Genomic DNA, 19415 nt, shown 5'->3' on the forward strand with positions numbered 1-19415 from the left:
CAATATGAGCTACTATAGGTATTTTAGAGGACCCATTTGGCTACTAGAATTGCTATTTTACGTTGCTCTAGTAGTTGAGGCTTTTGAGAAAATAATTTTTTCCTTCAGTGGTCCTACATTACCGGTATATGGGAGAACATTTAAAAAAATCATAAAAAATACTAAAGTCAATTTAGGCAATATGAGCTACTATAGGTATTTTAGAGGACCCATTTGGCTACTAGAATTGCTATTTTACGTTTCTCTAGTAGTTGAGGCTTTTGAGAAAATAATTTTTTCCTTCAGTGGTCCTACATTACCGGTATATGGGAGAACATTTAAAAAAATCATAAAAAATACTAAAGTCAATTTAGGCAATATGAGCTACTATAGGTATTTTAGAGGACACATTTGGCTACTAGAATTGCTATTTTACGTTGCTCTAGTAGTTGAGGCTTTTGAGAAAATATTTTTTTCCTTCAGTGGTCCTACATTACCGGTATATGGGAGAACATTTAAAAAAATCATAAAAAATACTAAAGTCAATTTAGGCAATATGAGCTACTATAGGTATTTTAGAGGACCCATTTGGCTACTAGAATTGCTATTTTACGTTGCTCTAGTAGTTGAGGTTTTTGAGAAAATAATTTTTTCCTTCAGTGGTCCTACATTACCGGTATATGGGAGAACATTTAAAAAAATCATAAAAAATACTAAAGTCAATTTAGGCAATATGAGCTACTATAGGTATTTTAGAGGACACATTTGGTTACTAGAATTGCTATTTCACGTTGCTCTAGTAGTTGAGGCTTTTGAGAAAATAATTTTTTCCTTCAGTGGTCCTACATTACCGGTATATGGGAGATCATTTAAAAAAATCATAAAAAAAACTAAAGTCAATTTAGGCAATATGAGCTACTATAGGTATTTTAGAGGACCCATTTGGCTACTAGAATTGCTATTTTACGTTGCTCTAGTAGTTGAGGCTTTTGAGAAAATAATTTTTTCCTTCAGTGGTCCTACATTACCGGTATATGGGAGAACATTTAAAAAAATCATAAAAAATACTAAAGTCAATTTAGGCAATATGAGCTACTATAGGTATTTTAGAGGACCCATTTGGCTACTAGAATTGCTATTTTACGTTGCTCTAGTAGTTGAGGCTTTTGAGAAAATAATTTTTTCCTTCAGTGGTCCTACATTACCGGTATATGGGAGAACATTTAAAAAATCATAAAAAATACTAAAGTCAATTTAGGCAATATGAGCTACTATAGGTATTTTAGAGGACCTATTTGGCTACTAGAATTGCTATTTTACGTTGCTCTAGTAGTTGAGGCTTTTGAGAAAATAATTTTTTCCTTCAGTGGTCCTACATTACCGGTATATGGAAGAATATTTATAAAAATTATAAAAAATACTAAAGTCAATTTAGGCAATATGAGCTACTATAGGTATTTTAGAGGACACATTTGGCTACTAGAATTGCTATTTTACGTTGCTCTAGTAGTTGAGGCTTTTGAGAAAATAATTTTTTCCTTCAGTGCTCCTACATTACCGGCACATGGGAGAATATTTTAAAAAAATCATAAAAAATACTAAAGTCAATTTAGGCAATATGAGCTACTATAGGTATTTTAGAGGACACATTTGGTTACTAGAATTGCTATTTTGCGTTGCTCTAGTAGTTGAGGCTTTTGAGAAACTAATTTTTTCCTTCAGTGGTCCTACATTACCGGTATATGGGAGAACATTTAAAAAATCATAAAAAATACTAAAGTCAATTTAGGCAATATGAGCTACTATAGGTATTTTAGAGGACCTATTTGGCTACTAGAATTGCTATTTTACGTTGCTCTAGTAGTTGAGGCTTTTGAGAAAATAATTTTTTCCTTCAGTGGTCCTACATTACCGGTATATGGAAGAATATTTATAAAAATTATAAAAAATACTAAAGTCAATTTAGGCAATATGAGCTACTATAGGTATTTTAGAGGACACATTTGGTTACTAGAATTGCTATTTTACGTTGCTCTAGTAGTTGAGGCTTTTGAGAAAATAATTTTTTCCTTCAGTGGTCCTACATTACCGGTATATGGGAGAACATTTAAAAAAATCATAAAAAATACTAAAGTCAATTTAGGCAATATGAGCTACTATAGGTATTTTAGAGGACCCATTTGGCTACTAGAATTGCTATTTTACGTTGCTCTAGTAGTTGAGGCTTTTGAGAAAATAATTTTTTCCTTCAGTGGTCCTACATTATCGGTATATGGGAGAACATTTAAAAAAATCATAAAAAATACTAAAGTCAATTTAGGCAATATGAGCTACTATAGGTATTTTAGAGGACCCATTTGGCTACTAGAATTGCTATTTTATGTTGCTCTAGTAGTTGAGGCTTTTGAGAAACTAATTTTTTCCTTCAGTGGTCCTACATTACCGGTATATGGGAGAACATTTAAAAAAATCATAAAAAATACTAAAGTCAATTTAGGCAATATGAGCTACTATAGGTATTTTAGAGGACCCATTTGGCTACTAGAATTGCTATTTTACGTTGCTCTAGTAGTTGAGGCTTTTGAGAAAATAATTTTTTCCTTCAGTGGTCCTACATTACCGGTATATGGGAGAACATTTAAAAAAATCATAAAAAATACTAAAGTCAATTTAGGCAATATGAGCTACTATAGGTATTTTAGAGGACACATTTGGTTACTAGAATTGCTATTTTAAGTTGCTCTAGTAGTTGAGGCTTTTGAGAAAATATTTTTTTCCTTCAGTGGTCCTACATTACCGGTATATGGGAGAACATTTAAAAAAATCATAAAAAATACTAAAGTCAATTTAGGCAATATGAGCTACTATAGGTATTTTAGAAGACCCACTTGGCTAGTAGAATTGCTATTTTACGTTGCTCTAGTAGTTGAGGCTTTTGAGAAAATAATTTTTTCCTTCTGTGGTCCTACATTACCGGTATATGGGAGAACATTTAAAAAAATCATAAAAAATACTAAAGTCAATTTAGGCAATATGAGCTACTATAGGTATTTTAGAGGACCTATTTGGCTACTAGAATTGCTATTTTACGTTGCTCTAGTAGTTGAGGCTTTTGAGAAAATAATTTTTTCCTTCAGTGGTCCTACATTACCGGTATATGGGAGAACAGTTAAAAAAATCATAAAACATACTAAAGTCAATTTAGGCAATATGAGCTACTATAGGTATTTTAGAGGACACATTTGGCTACTAGAATTGCTATTTTACGTTGCTCTAGTAGTTGAGGCTTTTGAGAAAATAATTTTTTCCTTCAGTGGTCCTACATTACCGGTATATGGGAGAACATTTAAAAAAATCATAAAAAATACTAAAGTCAATTTAGGCAATATGAGCTACTATAGGTATTTTAGAGGACCCATTTGGCTACTAGAATTGCTATTTTACGTTGCTCTAGTAGTTGAGGCTTTTGAGAAACTAATTTTTTCCTTCAGTGGTCCTACATTACCGGTATATGGGAGAACATTTAAAAAAATCATAAAAAATACTAAAGTCAATTTAGGCAATATGAGCTACTATAGGTATTTTAGAGGACCCATTTGGCTACTAGAATTGCTATTTTACGTTGCTGTAGTAGTTGAGGCTTTTGAGAAAATAATTTTTTCCTTCAGTGGTCCTACATTACCGGTATATGGGAGAACATTTAAAAAAATCATAAAAAATACTAAAGTCAATTTAGGCAATATGAGCTACTATAGGTATTTTAGAGGACCCATTTGGCTACTATAATTGCTATTTTACGTTGCTCTAGTAGTTGAGGCTTTTGAGAAACTAATTTTTTCCTTCAGTGGTCCTACATTACCGGTATATGGGAGAACATTTAAAAAAATCATAAAAAATACTAAAGTCAATTTAGACAATATGAGCTACTATAGGTATTTTAGAGGACCTATTTGGCTACTAGAATTGCTATTTTACGTTGCTCTAGTAGTTGAGGCTTTTGAGAAAATAATTTTTTCCTTCAGTGGTCCTACATTACCGGTATATGGAAGAATATTTATAAAAATTATAAAAAATACTAAAGTCAATTTAGGCAATATGAGCTACTATAGGTATTTTAGAGGACACATTTGGTTACTAGAATTGCTATTTTACGTTGCTCTAGTAGTTGAGGCTTTTGAGAAAATAATTTTTTCCTTCAGTGCTCCTACATTACCGGCACATGGGAGAATATTTTAAAAAAATCATAAAAAATACTAAAGTCAATTTAGGCAATATGAGCTACTATAGGTATTTTAGAGGACACATTTGGTTACTAGAATTGCTATTTTACGTTGCTCTAGTAGTTGAGGCTTTTGAGAAACTAATTTTTTCCTTCAGTGGTCCTACATTACCGGTATATGGGAGAACATTTAAAAAATCATAAAAAATACTAAAGTCAATTTAGGCAATATGAGCTACTATAGGTATTTTAGAGGACCTATTTGGCTACTAGAATTGCTATTTTACGTTGCTCTAGTAGTTGAGGCTTTTGAGAAAATAATTTTTTCCTTCAGTGGTCCTACATTACCGGTATATGGAAGAATATTTATAAAAATTATAAAAAATACTAAAGTCAATTTAGGCAATATGAGCTACTATAGGTATTTTAGAGGACACATTTGGTTACTAGAATTGCTATTTTACGTTGCTCTAGTAGTTGAGGCTTTTGAGAAAATAATTTTTTCCTTCAGTGCTCCTACATTACCGGCACATGGGAGAATATTTTAAAAAAATCATAAAAAATACTAAAGTCAATTTAGGCAATATGAGCTACTATAGGTATTTTAGAGAACACATTTGGTTACTAGAATTGCTATTTTACGGTGCTCTAGTAGTTGAGGCTTTTGAGAAAATAATTTTTTCCTTCAGTGGTCCTACATTACCGGTATATGGGAGAACATTTAAAAAAATCATAAAAAATACTAAAGTCAATTTAGGCAATATGAGCTACTATAGGTATTTTAGAGGACCCATTTGGCTACTAGAATTGCTATTTTACGTTGCTCTAGTAGTTGAGGCTTTTGAGAAAATAATTTTTTCCTTCAGTGGTCCTACATTATCGGTATATGGGAGAACATTTAAAAAAATCATAAAAAATACTAAAGTCAATTTAGGCAATATGAGCTACTATAGGTATTTTAGAGGACCCATTTGGCTACTAGAATTGCTATTTTATGTTGCTCTAGTAGTTGAGGCTTTTGAGAAACTAATTTTTTCCTTCAGTGGTCCTACATTACCGGTATATGGGAGAACATTTAAAAAAATCATAAAAAATACTAAAGTCAATTTAGGCAATATGAGCTACTATAGGTATTTTAGAGGACCCATTTGGCTACTAGAATTGCTATTTTACGTTGCTCTAGTAGTTGAGGCTTTTGAGAAAATAATTTTTTCCTTCAGTGGTCCTACATTACCGGTATATGGGAGAACATTTAAAAAAATCATAAAAAATACTAAAGTCAATTTAGGCAATATGAGCTACTATAGGTATTTTAGAGGACACATTTGGTTACTAGAATTGCTATTTTAAGTTGCTCTAGTAGTTGAGGCTTTTGAGAAAATATTTTTTTCCTTCAGTGGTCCTACATTACCGGTATATGGGAGAACATTTAAAAAAATCATAAAAAATACTAAAGTCAATTTAGGCAATATGAGCTACTATAGGTATTTTAGAAGACCCACTTGGCTAGTAGAATTGCTATTTTACGTTGCTCTAGTAGTTGAGGCTTTTGAGAAAATAATTTTTTCCTTCTGTGGTCCTACATTACCGGTATATGGGAGAACATTTAAAAAAATCATAAAAAATACTAAAGTCAATTTAGGCAATATGAGCTACTATAGGTATTTTAGAGGACCTATTTGGCTACTAGAATTGCTATTTTACGTTGCTCTAGTAGTTGAGGCTTTTGAGAAAATAATTTTTTCCTTCAGTGGTCCTACATTACCGGTATATGGGAGAACAGTTAAAAAAATCATAAAACATACTAAAGTCAATTTAGGCAATATGAGCTACTATAGGTATTTTAGAGGACACATTTGGCTACTAGAATTGCTATTTTACGTTGCTCTAGTAGTTGAGGCTTTTGAGAAAATAATTTTTTCCTTCAGTGGTCCTACATTACCGGTATATGGGAGAACATTTAAAAAAATCATAAAAAATACTAAAGTCAATTTAGGCAATATGAGCTACTATAGGTATTTTAGAGGACCCATTTGGCTACTAGAATTGCTATTTTACGTTGCTCTAGTAGTTGAGGCTTTTGAGAAACTAATTTTTTCCTTCAGTGGTCCTACATTACCGGTATATGGGAGAACATTTAAAAAAATCATAAAAAATACTAAAGTCAATTTAGGCAATATGAGCTACTATAGGTATTTTAGAGGACCCATTTGGCTACTAGAATTGCTATTTTACGTTGCTGTAGTAGTTGAGGCTTTTGAGAAAATAATTTTTTCCTTCAGTGGTCCTACATTACCGGTATATGGGAGAACATTTAAAAAAATCATAAAAAATACTAAAGTCAATTTAGGCAATATGAGCTACTATAGGTATTTTAGAGGACCCATTTGGCTACTATAATTGCTATTTTACGTTGCTCTAGTAGTTGAGGCTTTTGAGAAACTAATTTTTTCCTTCAGTGGTCCTACATTACCGGTATATGGGAGAACATTTAAAAAAATCATAAAAAATACTAAAGTCAATTTAGACAATATGAGCTACTATAGGTATTTTAGAGGACACATTTGGCTACTAGAATTGCTATTTTATGTTGCTCTAGTAGTTGAGGCTTTTGAGAAAATAATTTTTTCCTTCAGTGGTCCTACATTACCGGTATATGGGAGAACATTTAAAAAAATCATAAAAAATACTAAAGTCAATTTAGGCAATATGAGCTACTATAGGTATTTTAGAGGGGATAAAAAATACTAAAGTCAATTTAGGCAATATGAGCTACTATAGGTATTTTAGAGGACCCATTTGGCTACTAGAATTGCTATTTTACGTTGCTGTAGTAGTTGAGGCTTTTGAGAAAATAATTTTTTCCTTCAGTGGTCCTACATTACCGGTATATGGGAGAACATTTAAAAAAATCATAAAAAATACTAAAGTCAATTTAGGCAATATGAGCTACTATAGGTATTTTAGAGGACCCATTTGGCTACTAGAATTGCTATTTTACGTTGCTCTAGTAGTTGAGGCTTTTGAGAAAAAAAAATTCCTTCAGTGGTCCTACATTACCGGTATATGGGAGAACATTTAAAAAAATCATAAAAAATACTAAAGTCAATTTAGGCAATATGAGCTACTATAGGTATTTTAGAGGACCCATTTGGCTACTAGAATTGCTATTTTACGTTGCTCTAGTAGTTGAGGCTTTTGAGAAAATAATTTTTTCCTTCAGTGGTCCTACATTACCGGTATATGGGAGAACATTTAAAAAAATCATAAAAAATACTAAAGTCAATTTAGGCTATATGAGCTACTATAGGTATTTTAGAGGACACATTTGGTTACTAGAATTGCTATTTTACGTTGCTCTAGTAGTTGAGGCTTTTGAGAAAATAATTTTTTCCTTCAGTGGTCCTACATTACCGGTATATGGGAGAACATTTAAAAAAATCATAAAAAATACTAAAGTCAATTTATGCAATATGAGCTACTATAGGTATTTTGAGGACCTATTTGGCTACTAGAATTGCTATTTTACGTTGCTCTAGTAGTTGAGGCTTTTGAGAAAATAATTTTTTCCTTCAGTGGTCCTACATTACCGGTATATGGGAGAACATTTAAAAAAATCATAAAAAATACTAAAGTCAATTTAGGCAATATGAGCTACTATAGGTATTTTAGAGGACCCATTTGGCTACTAGAATTGCTATTTTACGTTGCTCTAGTAGTTGAGGCTTTTGAGAAACTATTTTTTTCCTTTAGTGGTCCTACATTACCGGTATATGGGAGAACATTTAAATAAATCATAAAAAATACTAAAGTCAATTTAGGCAATATGAGCTACTATAGGTATTTTAGAGGACACATTTGGTTACTAGAATTGCTATTTTACGTTGCTCTAGTAGTTGAGGCTTTTGAGAAAATAATTTTTTCCTTCAGTGGTCCTACATTACCGGTATATGGGAGAACAGTTAAAAAAATCATAAAACATACTAAAGTCAATTTAGGCAATATGAGCTACTATAGGTATTTTAGAGGACACATTTGGCTACTAGAATTGCTATTTTACGTTGCTCTAGTAGTTGAGGCTTTTGAGAAAATAATTTTTTCCTTCAGTGGTCCTACATTACCGGTATATGGGAGAACATTTAAAAAAATCATAAAAAATACTAAAGTCAATTTAGGCAATATGAGCTACTATAGGTATTTTAGAGGACCCATTTGGCTACTAGAATTGCTATTTTACGTTGCTCTAGTAGTTGAGGCTTTTGAGAAACTAATTTTTTCCTTCAGTGGTCCTACATTACCGGTATATGGGAGAACATTTAAAAAAATCATAAAAAATACTAAAGTCAATTTAGGCAATATGAGCTACTATAGGTATTTTAGAGGACCCATTTGGCTACTAGAATTGCTATTTTACGTTGCTGTAGTAGTTGAGGCTTTTGAGAAAATAATTTTTTCCTTCAGTGGTCCTACATTACCGGTATATGGGAGAACATTTAAAAAAATCATAAAAAATACTAAAGTCAATTTAGGCAATATGAGCTACTATAGGTATTTTAGAGGACCCATTTGGCTACTAGAATTGCTATTTTACGTTGCTCTAGTAGTTGAGGCTTTTGAGAAACTAATTTTTTCCTTCAGTGGTCCTACATTACCGGTATATGGGAGAACATTTAAAAAAATCATAAAAAATACTAAAGTCAATTTAGGCAATATGAGCTACTATAGGTATTTTAGAGGACACATTTGGCTACTAGAATTGCTATTTTATGTTGCTCTAGTAGTTGAGGCTTTTGAGAAAATAATTTTTTCCTTCAGTGGTCCTACCTTACCGGTATATGGGAGAACATTTAAAAAAATCATAAAAAATACTAAAGTCAATTTAGGCAATATGAGCTACTATAGGTATTTTAGAGGGGATAAAAAATACTAAAGTCAATTTAGGCAATATGAGCTACTATAGGTATTTTAGAGGACCCATTTGGCTACTAGAATTGCTATTTTACGTTGCTGTAGTAGTTGAGGCTTTTGAGAAAATAATTTTTTCCTTCAGTGGTCCTACATTACCGGTATATGGGAGAACATTTAAAAAAATCATAAAAAATACTAAAGTCAATTTAGGCAATATGAGCTACTATAGGTATTTTAGAGGACCCATTTGGCTACTAGAATTGCTATTTTACGTTGCTCTAGTAGTTGAGGCTTTTGAGAAAAAAAAATTCCTTCAGTGGTCCTACATTACCGGTATATGGGAGAACATTTAAAAAAAATCATAAAAAATACTAAAGTCAATTTAGGCAATATGAGCTACTATAGGTATTTTAGAGGACCCATTTGGCTACTAGAATTGCTATTTTACGTTGCTCTAGTAGTTGAGGCTTTTGAGAAAATAATTTTTTCCTTCAGTGGTCCTACATTACCGGTATATGGGAGAACATTTAAAAAAATCATAAAAAATACTAAAGTCAATTTAGGCAATATGAGCTACTATAGGTATTTTAGAGGACACATTTGGTTACTAGAATTGCTATTTTACGTTGCTCTAGTAGTTGAGGCTTTTGAGAAAATAATTTTTTCCTTCAGTGGTCCTACATTACCGGTATATGGGAGAACATTTAAAAAAATCATAAAAAATACTAAAGTCAATTTATGCAATATGAGCTACTATAGGTATTTTGAGGACCTATTTGGCTACTAGAATTGCTATTTTACGTTGCTCTAGTAGTTGAGGCTTTTGAGAAAATAATTTTTTCCTTCAGTGGTCCTACATTACCGGTATATGGGAGAACATTTAAAAAAATCATAAAAAATACTAAAGTCAATTTAGGCAATATGAGCTACTATAGGTATTTTAGAGGACCCATTTGGCTACTAGAATTGCTATTTTACGTTGCTCTAGTAGTTGAGGCTTTTGAGAAACTATTTTTTTCCTTTAGTGGTCCTACATTACCGGTATATGGGAGAACATTTAAATAAATCATAAAAAATACTAAAGTCAATTTAGGCAATATGAGCTACTATAGGTATTTTAGAGGACACATTTGGTTACTAGAATTGCTATTTTACGTTGCTCTAGTAGTTGAGGCTTTTGAGAAAATAATTTTTTCCTTCAGTGGTCCTACATTACCGGTATATGGGAGAACAGTTAAAAAAATCATAAAACATACTAAAGTCAATTTAGGCAATATGAGCTACTATAGGTATTTTAGAGGACACATTTGGCTACTAGAATTGCTATTTTACGTTGCTCTAGTAGTTGAGGCTTTTGAGAAAATAATTTTTTCCTTCAGTGGTCCTACATTACCGGTATATGGGAGAACATTTAAAAAAATCATAAAAAATACTAAAGTCAATTTAGGCAATATAAGCTACTATAGGTATTTTAGAGGACCCATTTGGCTACTAGAATTGCTATTTTACGTTGCTCTAGTAGTTGAGGCTTTTGAGAAACTAATTTTTTCCTTCAGTGGTCCTACATTACCGGTATATGGGAGAACATTTAAAAAAATCATAAAAAATACTAAAGTCAATTTAGGCAATATGAGCTACTATAGGTATTTTAGAGGACCCATTTGGCTACTAGAATTGCTATTTTACGTTGCTGTAGTAGTTGAGGCTTTTGAGAAAATAATGTTTTCCTTCAGTGGTCCTACATTACCGGTATATGGGAGAACATTTAAAAAAATCATAAAAAATACTAAAGTCAATTTAGGCAATATGAGCTACTATAGGTATTTTAGAGGACCCATTTGGCTACTAGAATTGCTATTTTACGTTGCTCTAGTAGTTGAGGCTTTTGAGAAACTAATTTTTTCCTTCAGTGGTCCTACATTACCGGTATATGGGAGAACATTTAAAAAAATCATAAAAAATACTAAAGTCAATTTAGGCAATATGAGCTACTATAGGTATTTTAGAGGACACATTTGGCTACTAGAATTGCTATTTTATGTTGCTCTAGTAGTTGAGGCTTTTGAGAAAATATTTTTTTCCTTCAGTGGTCCTACCTTACCGGTATATGGGAGAACATTTAAAAAAATCATAAAAAATACTAAAGTCAATTTAGGCAATATGAGCTACTATAGGTATTTTAGAGGGGATAAAAAATACTAAAGTCAATTTAGGCAATATGAGCTACTATAGGTATTTTAGAGGACCCATTTGGCTACTAGAATTGCTATTTTACGTTGCTGTAGTAGTTGAGGCTTTTGAGAAAATAATTTTTTCCTTCAGTGGTCCTACATTACCGGTATATGGGAGAACATTTAAAAAAATCATAAAAAATACTAAAGTCAATTTAGGCAATATGAGCTACTATAGGTATTTTAGAGGACCCATTTGGCTACTAGAATTGCTATTTTACGTTGCTCTAGTAGTTGAGGCTTTTGAGAAAAAAAAATTCCTTCAGTGGTCCTACATTACCGGTATATGGGAGAACATTTAAAAAAAATCATAAAAAATACTAAAGTCAATTTAGGCAATATGAGCTACTATAGGTATTTTAGAGGACCCATTTGGCTACTAGAATTGCTATTTTACGTTGCTCTAGTAGTTGAGGCTTTTGAGAAAATAATTTTTTCCTTCAGTGGTCCTACATTACCGGTATATGGGAGAACATTTAAAAAAATCATAAAAAATACTAAAGTCAATTTAGGCAATATGAGCTACTATAGGTATTTTAGAGGACACATTTGGTTACTAGAATTGCTATTTTACGTTGCTCTAGTAGTTGAGGCTTTTGAGAAAATAATTTTTTCCTTCAGTGGTCCTACATTACCGGTATATGGGAGAACATTTAAAAAAATCATAAAAAATACTAAAGTCAATTTATGCAATATGAGCTACTATAGGTATTTTGAGGACCTATTTGGCTACTAGAATTGCTATTTTACGTTGCTCTAGTAGTTGAGGCTTTTGAGAAAATAATTTTTTCCTTCAGTGGTCCTACATTACCGGTATATGGGAGAACATTTAAAAAAATCATAAAAAATACTAAAGTCAATTTAGGCAATATGAGCTACTATAGGTATTTTAGAGGACCCATTTGGCTACTAGAATTGCTATTTTACGTTGCTCTAGTAGTTGAGGCTTTTGAGAAACTATTTTTTTCCTTTAGTGGTCCTACATTACCGGTATATGGGAGAACATTTAAATAAATCATAAAAAATACTAAAGTCAATTTAGGCAATATGAGCTACTATAGGTATTTTAGAGGACACATTTGGTTACTAGAATTGCTATTTTACGTTGCTCTAGTAGTTGAGGCTTTTGAGAAAATAATTTTTTCCTTCAGTGGTCCTACATTACCGGTATATGGGAGAACATTTAAAAAAATCATAAAAAATACTAAAGTCAATTTAGGCAATATGAGCTACTATAGGTATTTTAGAGGACCCATTTGGCTACTAGAATTGCTATTTTACGTTGCTCTAGTAGTTGAGGCTTTTGAGAAAATAATTTTTTCCTTCACTGGTCCTACATTACCGGTATATGGGAGAACATTTAAAAAAATCATAAAAAATACTAAAGTCAATTTAGGCAATATGAGCTACTATAGGTATTTTAGAGGACCCATTTGGCTACTAGAATTGCTATTTTACGTTGCTCTAGTAGTTGAGGCTTTTGAGAAAAAAAAATTCCTTCAGTGGTCCTACATTACCGGTATATGGGAGAACATTTAAAAAAATCATAAAAAATACTAAATTCAATTTAGGCAATATGAGCTACTATAGGTATTTTAGAGGACCCATTTGGCTACTAGAATTGCTATTTTACGTTGCTCTAGTAGTTGAGGCTTTTGAGAAAATAATTTTTTCCTTCAGTGGTCCTACATTACCGGCACATGGGAGAATATTTTTAAAAAGTCATAAAAAATACTAAAGTCAATTTAGGCAATATGAGCTACTATAGGTATTTGAGAGGACCCATTTGGCTACTAGAATTTCTATTTTACGTTGCTCTAATTTTTACTGTTTCGGAGAAAGATATAAAAGCATTGGGGCATATCAAAGTAAGATGAGGCAGAATTGGTACTACTGCTATTACATTGATTCAATCGTCATTGTTTAATAGTACTTTACAATTGTTTTTAATCTGCAACGTTTTCATTATTGTTTATATGTGCAATAGTGGTATTTTGAATTTATCGAATATGCTAGCATCAATCAATTTGCAGGTGAGCTTTTTGGTTGGTGAGATGAGCTTTTTGGTTGGTGAGCTGAGCTTGTTAAGCTATCCGACACCAGGTGGCTAATACGCTACAGTGGTGGCCATAATTATAGGAGCTTTTCGGTTGGTGAGCTTTTTGGTTGCTGGATATTTTGGTTGGTAAGTTCACAGAAGTCGAAAATTATTGTCTCATTTTCTGACTGGACGTACTGGGACTCACCTGCGGTGGTTCTCCTGGTTAAGTGAAATAGTAGCCAGACACGAAAATGCAGTTTGGTCCATTCCCAGTCTTGTTTTACGTTTACCTCTTTACCTCAAAACAGCTCTGTCTTAACACCGATAGTGATTAAGCCATCCCAACGGAAACAAACAGCCACAATTCCAGCGTTTTTCACCAACATTTCACAGCAGCACCACAAATTAGGATTTTCCATCATCCGACTGGTCGGTAGCAATAACGATGAAGCGATGCTTCTGCCAAAGGGTTTGACTCCAATTCAACAGCCGCAACTAGTGCAAATTCACAGGTGCAAACGATGCAAGCCAATCAGGATCAAGTGCAGATGACCATTCGTCGCAGGAACAACCACAAACTAGAATTATCATCACCCAGATTCCGTAGTAGATACAGCAACGGCACCTTCAGGTACAACAGCAGTATACAATACAGTCCCAAGCAGCAAAAACATCACAATCAGGAGGAACCACTGCAGCAGCCGCAACAAGGTGAGTTATTTTTGACTATTATTTTTTATTTCAAAAAGATCATTGTATTGTAATAATCCTACTATTTAAGAGAAAAAATCTCGTGCTCAAAAATTTCATATCACTTTCAGATTGAATTGGCCACAAATCGATCAACAGCAGTAACGGAACATACCCGGTCAACCGTAAACACAACAGCAAGGTACTCGGCGGAAGGGATTTCTGTATTTGTGCGTGTGTATGACTCGTTTTTGAAAAAAGCGCTTTCCTTCGATTCTCTGGCACGCTACCGGGGAAATCCATTACCATTAAGTTGAACGAGAACCAGGTAATGTTGCAAACTAGTTCAATATCAATCAACCTGTACTGATTTGGCATTTTCTTCTTTCGTATAGGAATGAGTCCTTCGGGGAGACGACGCGTAATGGTTAATGTTGGTGGAGTTGCAGATCACGCTCTGAAAATATCGCAAACTATATCCCCCTCAGCAGCACGCAACCCCGACACGAAAGGTGGTACGCAAAGCCCCTGAAAACAACGACAGCCCGTTAATATTTAGCATAGCATAAAAAGCCTAGTAGTTAGAAGATAGATGGCACATAATAGCAAGTCAGTCCCATGTTCTGTACTATCGCTATACGCATAACTGTTCCATGTGCTATGGAATTTTCGATGCACATAACATTAACCTTTAAACGCATGAAACTCATTTTTTATTGGTATTCATTTTTCGGTATGGATGCGATATTTACCTCTTGTTGAGGCTTAATATCACAGAATTCGGTATGTTGCCAAATGACAACAGTATGCATTTAAGGGTTCAATAAAAAAACATCAAGAAAATGAGATAACAATCAATAGTCCTTACCGTTGTCGTAATTTGCTGTAACTGATGACGTTTGCAGCATTACGTAACCAACAAAGTAGTGTTTAGCCTAGAAAAGTCCCTCAATCTTTCACACAGAAAAAAGATTAGTATGTTCAATAAATTTATGGATTAAATTTAATAAATAAAATTATTGGTCGGGAGACAATAAATTTATTTATTGAATTCAATAAAATTTATTTATTATTTCAATAGAAGGATTTTTTGATCCCTTTTCCAATATTTATTTTATTAAAATTAGAACGAAATTATTGAAATTAAAACTGTTTTTATTGAAAGCAAAAGTTCATTGTTCTAAGAAAAAAATGTTTTCAGACCAATTGGTTGAAGTAATAAATAAATTATTGGATTCAATACCATATATTTTTGGTTTAAATATACTTAATTTTTTTGCGTGTATGATTTTCCCTCTTCGGGCTTGGTGCCATCAAGACGTAAGGCTTGTACAAAATCAATCTGATCACACAATAGTAATTCTTACTCTTCGTGTTGTTTCGCATTTTTTAAACCGAATTTATACAAAGCCGATGCCAAGTGTTCTGCTCCGCTTCCCACTTTTTCTGTTCCGAGTTGGACATCTCCCGCTCATCCATTACAATTTCCTCTTTTTCACCTTTTTTGATATCTTGCGGCATATGATATCGTTAAACTCGCTCCAACTATCTTGCGTTCCCATGTTCCTTAGAAATCTGTAGCAAGTTTATTGTATACTCCCGATCCTGCAGTTCCCGCTCAGTGCTCTCCGTTGCCTCAAATAGATACTTATCATCCATATTGTCTTCTTCGTGTTCTGCAACCTTGCATTATTACGTTTCTACAAATATTGGCGGTGTGATTAAACTTTCAACTCGGCTAGTAACTTGTCTCGATCATCCGTTTCGAGTCATACGGCTGCCTCTTGACAAGCATTTCTGCTAGTTGATTCCACAACTTTCCTAGCGTTGAAGGTCGCGGTTGGTCCTTTTTCTGCAACCGTTGCGAAAACTCGTCACGTTCGTTGATTATGATAATCGACGAAGCAAGCTCACGAGCGGGCGTTACACACGGAGTGCTTGAGTAATTTTGGGCTTGTCAAAGATATCGTTAGATTTCGGGTGGACTTGAAACGGCTCATCTCCAGTGCCACGTTGGATGCGGAAGTTTTCAGTTTTTCGGTGATGCCCCGATTTTTTGGATTTCCGGACGGAGGTCTGGTAGGCTGTCTATGTCTCGTGGTGATCTCTCCGCATATCGGTAGAATAAATTTAGCCCCGGTCGACAGGTAGATATCGTTGATGACTAACTTAAACTCCTTCGTCGCGTTCTTAGCGCTAGCATTCCTGGTTAATGACATGGCAATTTTGGTGATATACATAAGCCCTAGAGCAGAAAATTGCGTAAACGAAGAAATTCCATCAAACCTGCTAATGTTACCTTATCAGTATGCAATCGGACGGCTATCTTTACCCTGCGGAAAAGCTCAATCGTTCTAGCAATGTACCATTTCCTTGGCAATCTTGAACATTTTCTCTTCGACTGTCAGATCCAGCTTGTACAACAGTTTGAAATTAGATTGCTGCTAGCAAGCATCTATCATTACCTGCGGTAATTCAGTAGCTCCTCCCACGGCTGTGATCCGAAACAACGGCCGCAAAAGTTCCAGCTAGTTTACAAATTTCTTGATAAGATCGTGCTCCGCTCTACTGTCGGTAGAATGATATTGATGGTTACAACAACCGGAGCTCTGTACTTCAATCAGTTCGCTTAAGTTAATTCGGTAATCCATTCTCGACCAGTTCCACATTTTCCATGATATGCACAATGGGGCTGTGCCAATAACCGGCGGACCACCACCAATACACGAACCGTCGTCGCGGGAATTTGGGATCTTACCCGACGCACGGCAACTTTTCTATTCCTCGTCAGATCCAAAACCAGCCTCAGTTATCACGTAGTCAGATTTGCCAATGTAAATAATAAAAAATGACAACTCATAAATTCACCGCACACTGAGAATAATTTCGAAAGAAAGTTCGAAAATTCTGCAATGCATATTTGCTTATAAAGTTTATAAAATTATAATCTGCCCTATAATTCTACAAAAACATTATAATTGTATAATATTTTATAATTTATTGGAAGTGTCACACCCTAGCTTAAGATGGCCATACAATTATTATAATTAATCGCTCCAATATTCTGTCTTACTAAAAACATCTAAACTATATTACTACTCATAAAAATAGCTCTTATTAACCCCCTAACCTGTCCATCAAGCTAACGTAAACGCGCCTTATTAAATAAACAAAAGGAATAAAATAGCTTCAAATGCCTTGATTATAACTTTTAAAATAATAGACATCACGGTCAATCTTAGTCTACTTAGAGACTCTCTATTGAGAGTAGGTATTTAATAAAACACAAATAGTAAAACTAAGATTTTTAATTCTATTATATCGAGAAAATCGCGTTCTCCTGTGTTCGTCCTCATATTTCTGAACGTTTATCATTAAATGTCCTTTTCACGTGTTTTTTGTTGCGTGACTTAGGCTGCGAAATGGACTTTCGATATTCATCAGAATCCTTGGCGATATTCAGCCCTACATAACTTAAAGGAATCGGTCGGTGCTGAAATGAACGACGATGATCACGACGTTATAATTCAGTAAGTCGCTACCAGCTTCTAATCGTATAAGTAAGCAGGGGCTAAAGTGCTGGGTACTATATACCAGCCAGAAAGTTATCGCCCATCAATGCGTGATCGTGTGATTCAGCTTGTGCCACCGTGTTTTCCATCCAGCGGCGATCGGTCAACGTATGAACCAGGCTTCTTATGTCACAATCCTCGTTCTTCTTTGTTTTGAGAAGTTGGATCCACTTATCTAGAATGACCATACCCAGACGGCAGTCGAATCCAACACCACCTTCTTTAGTGGGTCGACAAATTGTTGCCATGTCGCTCAAGTTCTCTGCGATTGTGATCACATTGGGATTCAACGTGTGCAAGAGTTCGTTCGCCATAACTAATGTGGTTTTTGTTTGAGGCGAAACTGAGTCAGTTCCCAACCCCAACTGCTGTCAAAATGTATGAACTGACAGCGGTTGGGGTTAGAACCTGACTCAGTTTCAGGATCAAGCGAAATCACCATAAGGAAATCAAAGCATTGGCGTCGTTCCAACTGAAATAGTTGTTGTAACCACCGGAGAACCCTTCGCCGATACCATGTGAGTGATACAACATTGAGTTGTACTCGCCATGCCACCAGCATACATTCGATAGCAAAAAGCGAAAGACCTCATAGCTGTTCAAAAATAAATTTCATTACTTTTTCTGTGCAAACTTGTAGAGAGCAATAACTTACTCTGAATAGTTTAACAAACGGTTGATTAACAGTGTATTTGCCTCTAGAACCATCAGGGAACTAGCACGAGTTGGTTCCATCAAACAGGTTCAATCCTTCCTGGGTGTTCTTGCTGGCATGTGAGTAAACCACTGCACAGGCCGGTAGGAATGGACTCACATGTACTATTATCTTATATGTAGGATGCCATGCGCGAGCGATTCGGAATATATTTTGAAGGGCTGAATTAAGACACTTGTTTGGTGTTTCGGTTGGCCCCAATGCAATAGCGTCCGCCGTAACGACGATGCGGAAGTCTTGTACGATTTTCCTTGAAGTGAAATATGGTGCTGCTTCTGTTTCTTCTTCTTCCAATTCTGTTTATTTTCCGTCGGCCTATTTCCGCTACGAGGCCAAACACCGACGCCAGAGAGGTGACACTCCCACTATCTGGATTGGATATCGACCCATCAACTCATGGACCGGGGACCAACGGCTTTACTTCCCTTCCGAAGGAAGGCGTGACCTCAGATTTTTCTCACCACTGAAAAATCTCAACGACCTCGACTGGGATTGAACCCAGACCAACTGGGGTGGGTGGCGGTCACGCTCGGCGCCGTCTTGCTTCTGTTTCTTGTTTCATCTAGGTCGTGAACGGTCACGGCTAGGTAAATAAACAAAAAACTACTCATACTGAAAATATTGCAAACTTTGTGAAAAATGTTAGTTTTATTTAGATTGAAGGTTTCAACCTTAGGGTCATTCACCTCTTTGTCGGCTTAAAAAAATCTCTAACCCTGTGTGCGGAGTTGAGAATCTAACCACAGAGAACAGACATCCATGATCGAACAAAAATATTTAAAAAACGTGTGTAAACATTTGAATTAATAAACGATAAACACTAGCGCCGCCACACCAACCTATCCGAACTATCCGTCAAATCCATTCCGGAACCGGTTCGAAATCCTGACTGGATTCAGTATGGAATCTTGCTCAAAGAAAACAACCGATTCCGACTCTATCGGTTGATGCATTTGAGCTGGAATTCATGCTGGAAGTCCGAACCGGTTCCAGACTAGTTTGACTGGGTATACCCTATAGAGGAATAACCGCTGTCAATTCTGTCGCACTCAGCCACAAA

General features: G+C 34.6%; 2 long non-coding RNA genes across 3 annotated transcripts in view; one reads left to right on the plus strand and one right to left on the minus strand.

The window, feature by feature from the left end:
• Positions 1-15129, plus strand: part of LOC131692499 (uncharacterized) — a 102283-nt gene extending 87154 nt beyond the window's left edge. The window contains exons 2-4 of one of the 2 annotated variants that reach the window (XR_009305999.1): positions 13687-14089; positions 14200-14396; positions 14464-15129. This is a non-coding gene — a long non-coding RNA (uncharacterized LOC131692499). Of the gene's footprint in view, positions 1-13574; positions 14090-14199; positions 14397-14463 lie in introns of those variants that run through there. The other variant, XR_009305992.1, reaches the window with a different exon arrangement.
• On the minus strand, positions 15103-17016 carry LOC131692572 (uncharacterized). The gene is made up of 2 exons (XR_009306022.1): positions 16368-17016; positions 15103-16313 (listed from the first exon to the last, which is right to left on the minus strand). It is a non-coding gene; the product is annotated as an uncharacterized LOC131692572 (long non-coding RNA).
• Between the last annotated feature and the right edge of the window lie 2399 nt (positions 17017-19415).

This window comes from Topomyia yanbarensis, chromosome 1 (assembly GCF_030247195.1).
Source record: "Topomyia yanbarensis strain Yona2022 chromosome 1, ASM3024719v1, whole genome shotgun sequence".
Lineage (NCBI taxonomy): Eukaryota > Metazoa > Arthropoda > Insecta > Diptera > Culicidae > Topomyia > Topomyia yanbarensis.